Below are 6,000 nucleotides of genomic sequence, written 5' to 3' on the forward strand. Positions count from 1 at the left end.
TGTTTTAACGCTGTAGTTAATGCCAAAAAAATTAAATACAATAAAATTAAAAGTTTACCAAAAATGCGAAACATTTCACTTGAAATATTTCATAGGCGTTCGAAGCACCGGGAAGACACAGCAGAAATTTATGGTTACGATTTCCTTAAATTCTAGCAAATGTTTATATAAACTATCGATTGTTTTGATGTTATCAGCTTATTTGAGACCTAAAGAATGCCATTCACTAACATTTCAGTCCAAATTTGTGCGATTCATAAGTAAAATCGAGTGTCCGGAATTCGAAGCAAAAGTGTCCGGATTTCGAATCAGCTTTTATCAGTGTCCGGGATTCGAAGCACAACAAGTCATCTTAATTTTGAAATTCTGATGAAAAATTGTTTGAAAAGACATGTTTTGCATGCATTTTCTTGAAATTGACTGTTTATACTACATCCTGATGATATTTCTACATTTCCAACTTATTTCATGATTTTTTGCCAGCTATAACAAAAATGATATGCTACTAAGTGTCCGGATTTCGAATCATGACGTTAATTGAAGTTTTTGTGTGTGACAAAAAAAATCAAATACAAAATGAGCTACTTATTTGAAATAACGTCATGATTCGAATTCGAAACCCGGACACTTAATCTTGTTTTATCAATTATGTGGATATAAGTTCCCATAATTATTGTCTAAACTGTGTTGTTTGATGAATTCTAACATCAACTTTCATTTCAAAAATGTTTGTACGCTGTGGCCAATGCTAAAACAATTAAATTAAATTAAATCATGTGATTACCAAAACTGTGAAACATTTCTGCTGAAATATTTCATAGGCGTCCGAAGCACCGGGAAGGCAAAGCAGAAATTTTTGGTTCTGGTTTTCTTAAATTCTAGCAATTTTTTATACAAAATATCGATTGTTTTGATGTTAACATCTTATTTGAGACCTAAACAATAACATTCACTAAAATTTCGGCCCAAATGTGTGCGATTCATAAGTAAAATCGAGTGTCCGGATTTCGAATCAACATTCATCAGTGTTCGGGATTCGAAGCACAACAAGTCATTTTGATTTGGAAATTCTGAGGAAAAATGGTTAGAAAAGACATATTTTGCATGCATTCTCTTTATATTGACTGTTTTTACTACATCCTGATGATATTTCTACATTTCTAACTTATTACATGATTTTTTGCCAGCTATAACAAAAATGATATGCTACTAAGTGTCCGGATTTCGAATCATGACGTTATGACTTTGCTTTATAGTAGGATGTAACAAAATCACACTTTTTTGTGGGCATTTCAGGGGATGATCTCCTAGGTGTACTGAGTCAGAATCCCAAATATGAGCCCGATTGGTTGCGACAGGACCTGGCGCTCCGGCTTCAAAGTTTAAATGGGATTTAACCCGTAAAATCGGTGCGTTTTGGTTTTTGCCATTTTTGAGTCCTTCAACGATTTTTGGATTTTTCAAAAACCTCATGAGCTTATAGATTGTGTTTCAGGGTACAACTTTGCCGAAGACTGCGAAGAGATTTGATAATTAGTACTGCTTGTACAATGATTTGAAAATAAAAAAACTTTTTGCCATTAATTTGTTTGATTAGTATTGGCAACACATTCTTTGAACGCGCGCATCCTGGGCCAGGCGACGTAAACTGGGTCGTAACTATAGCAACGAGAAAACATCCAGCGTACAACGGTCAAAGTTTGATACATGACTGTATATTGACTGTTTTTACTACATCCTGACTCAGTACACCTAGGGGATCATCCCCTGAAATGCCCGCAAAAAAGTGTGGTTTTGTTACATCCTACTTTATAGTCTTTTTGAAATATATGCTTACAACTTTTTGGATGATACCAATTTGAACAGAAAATCTGGTTTTAGTTAAATTTGGCTTTATTTTTGAAAAATTATGTTAAAGTAAGTTCAATTTGGTTACATAACAGAGTTTGCCTTTTCCTTTCTGCTGTGTGTGACACTACACACTAGTTCATGCTGATGGAATTATTGCATAAACTGTGGGCTCACTTAATATAAGAAAAGTTTCCTAAAACATACTAAAACTCCTTGGCAAAGGAGTCAGAGAGAGAAATGATGTCTAGCTACAGATTTAAAATGTTTGGATGGTTTTAGTGCACGGCCGAAATTGCTTCTTGAGTCTTAGAAAGAAGTTCATATTTAAATCAAGATTTTTTCAAATTTTCTCAAGGTAGATTGATTGCACAACAAACCGGTAAACCCACTGAACGTTGTTGACCGATAAGTTGCCTCAAGCGCGCACGCAAATTTAAACTCCAATTTCCAGTTCCCTTGCCAAATCGCAATCACAAAAGCCACTTGAAGCAAGGATCAAAGGCCAATCAAATCAATTCTCTTGTATTTTCAAAGCCTTTCCACACACACACACACTCATGTTAGGAAACAAGAACTGAGAGAGGGAAGCTCAAGCCCAACAAACTTTTGTATGTTTATACGATTCCCTCCTAACCGCAAAAGTGATCAATAACCATTTGAGTTTTCAACTCCCTGGGAAAAAAAGAGGGGAAAAGAAAAAGGTACACATCAATCTTTTTGTTTAGCTAAGCTAATTTCCTTTCTCGATTAGAGACCGACGAGCGAATTTGTCCGGAAAAACGGCAAACTTTCACTTTTTGGTCCGAGCATTCGTAATCAAATTCGCTTTCGTTACGGGATGGAAAAACTGCAACTGGCCAGCCGGAGAGCTGAAGCTGAAATTGATGAGATGTTCTGTTTTGCGACGCCAGGGACAAACGTCACCCGTGAGGGAAAGAGTTTTCCACTTAATTACAAACGAATGAATACAAACGATGCGAACAATTGATGGAAAGGGGGAGAGCGGAGGGAAATAGTTGATCGATTTTATGTTTTGATGGAAAGCGGAATGAGTCACGAGTTGTGGTGGAACGTGGCAGGACAGTTGGATTTGTCAGTGGTTTTCCACCTTTTGATTATGTTTTTTTCTTAAATTTGAAAATATTTCCACGAAGGAAAAGCGTAACAAAATATTTGATTAATGTTGATTTGATAATGATAAATTTTCATGTAATTTTCTATTTTTTTTTTATTTGTAGATCGAACTATGTATTTGTTGCCTAGAGTCTCTTAAATTATTTATGATAAGTCTAATAAGTTCAATTCTCATTAAAATAAAAGTGAAATGAAAATAAAAATAAACAATACTTTTTGAACAACCTAAACTTAGCTTACACTACTGCTGAGTTAGTTTAGCTTCAATAAAGTTGATGATTCGAATTTATGCACTGAGTATTTTTGAAAATCTCTTTTTGTTTTTTTTCCAAACTGTTTATTGTAAAAACACATCAACTTTCAGAAGTACTAAAAGCATAGAAAATATTGTGGGGTTTTATTGCTAAATTATTTTTTTTACTATCATATTATTTTATCCCGTATTGGTAATTTACTCCTTTTTGATTTGAAAACCACTGCCTCAATCAATTGCACTTGTCCACTAGAAGAATCCAATTTCCCAGGAAAAGCCAACGCCAACCTTGACGATGACCATCAAACATGATTAATGACATGCTCGGCATAGTTGGCCAAGAGAATGTGTTTTCCAGACAAAGGGACAAATCCGTTCGCCGAGAGTGCAACCAACCGTGGCCATTCAAATTAATCCTCATTTCATTCATTTCCACCCCACAAAGCCAGGACGGTCGAGCAGTTCGCGCCACAGGTTGCTTTGATTTCCTCACGCAAGACCGGAAAAATCTAATAAAAACTCTAATCTAGTGTCCTTTCCAGTTACGGCGTTGAGTGATGGCAGCAAAAAAAAAAGCTAAACGAGTGTTTTCAAGCACCTTTTCACTAAAATTTTATTGCAATTGTAATTTTTTAATTCAAACTGCGCCCCAAGTGCTGATGATGCAAAGGATTTTCCACCTTAAAGGATTCCAGTTGGGAACAAAAGGGGGAGGGGAAAAAATAATTATCAACAATGATACTGTCTTTTTTTTGTTCGTCACTTTTGTCCCTACTGAAGAACCGCCTTTTGGTGACACAAAAGGGAAAAGGAAAAATTAAAATCAGGCGAAAAAACGAACTTAAAATAGCAATAAGCGTTAGAAAGCAAAATGGGACTTTACAGGAAAAAAGAAATTAACTCTTTTTTGATTGCACTTTGCCGGGGCATTAATCTGATCCATTGGACAAAAAGATGAAAAAAAATTCCGAGGGTTCGTCGCCGAGGTGGAAAATCTGCATTTGATGACTTGGCAGTTACTGAAGTTGGGGCGCGAAATTTTGAAACGGCAAGAAAGGGTTTCTCTTTTCGCGTGGGTTTTTTTTGTTGTAGCAAACGAAAATTTGGTTTTACGAGTGCTCGTCAAATGCAGATGGGACTCTTTTGTTCTGAGAGTGAAGTGCATTTGTAATTCATTCAGAATCGGATTATTTTCAATTAAGAGAAGCTGATGGGGTATTATTTCAAGTGTAATGATGCAAAATTTAATTTAATTATGGATTCAAATATAAATGCATTTTTAATCTTAAGGTTGTTTATTGTTAGGGTAGGGAAGCGAGTATTGCCTGTATCTTTTTTTGTCATTTTTGTCGGGTTTAAAACAGTGTCCAGCCAAAAAATATTTTGAAATAATTTTAATTCACAAATGCATGGAAAATTGTATCAATCAGTTATCTATAATTTGCAGTTTCTCAAACCACAATAGAACACTTTATATTTTTGTCATATTGCTTAACACAATTATGGAGAATAAAGTTTAACCGTTATCAGTTCACAACAATATTTTTTTATTAAATACTTTTTTCTCGATAATAAATACCTCTAAAAAAACATAAAACATAACACATAAAACATAAAACATAAAACATAAAACATAAAACATAAAACATAAAACATAAAACATAAAACATAAAACATAAAACATAAAACATAAAACATAAAACATAAAACATAAAACATAAAACATAAAACATAAAACATAAAACATAAAACATAAAACATAAAACATAAAACATAAAACATAAAACATAAAACATAAAACATAAAACATAAAACATAAAACATAAAACATAAAACATAAAACATAAAACATAAAACATAAAACATAAAACATAAAACATAAAACATAAAACATAAAACATAAAACATAAAACATAAAACATAAAACATAAAACATAAAACATAAAACATAAAACATAAAACATAAAACATAAAACATAAAACATAAAACATAAAACATAAAACATAAAACATAAAACATAAAACATAAAACATAAAACATAAAACATAAAACATAAAACATAAAACATAAAACATAAAACATAAAACATAAAACATAAAACATAAAACATAAAACATAAAACATAAAACATAAAACATAAAACATAAAACATAAAACATAAAACATAAAACATAAAACATAAAACATAAAACATAAAACATAAAACATAAAAAATAAAACATAAAACATAAAACATAAAACATAAAACATAAAACATAAAACATAAAACATAAAACATAAAACATAAAACATAAAACATAAAACATAAAACATAAAACATAAAACATAAAACATAAAACATAAAACATAAAACATAAAACATAAAACATAAAACATAAAACATAAAACATAAAACATAAAACATAAAACATAAAACATAAAACATAAAACATAAAACATAAAACATAAAACATAAAACATAAAACATAAAACATAAAACATAAAACATAAAACATAAAACATAAAACATAAAACATAAAACATACAACATAAAACATAAAACATAAAACATAAAACATAAAACATAAAACATAAAACATAAAACATAAAACATACAACATAAAACATAAAACATAAAACATAAAACATAAAACATAAAACATAAAACATAAAACATAAAACATAAAACATAAAACATAAAACATAAATCATAAAATATTTTTCCTTGAACAAATAACCTTTCTTTTAAAACTTGGTCAACCCTTTTTTGGATATTAGCATA

The 6,000-nt window shown here is 31.1% G+C and overlaps 1 protein-coding gene across 1 annotated transcript in view; it reads right to left on the minus strand.

Moving 5' to 3' along the window:
* Positions 1-6,000, minus strand: part of LOC128092823 (uncharacterized) — an 81,752-nt gene that overhangs the window by 40,766 nt on the left and 34,986 nt on the right. The window lies entirely within an intron of this gene.

This window comes from Culex pipiens, chromosome 1, assembly GCF_016801865.2.
Source record: "Culex pipiens pallens isolate TS chromosome 1, TS_CPP_V2, whole genome shotgun sequence".
In the NCBI taxonomy this organism is placed as follows: Eukaryota; Metazoa; Arthropoda; class Insecta; order Diptera; family Culicidae; genus Culex; species Culex pipiens.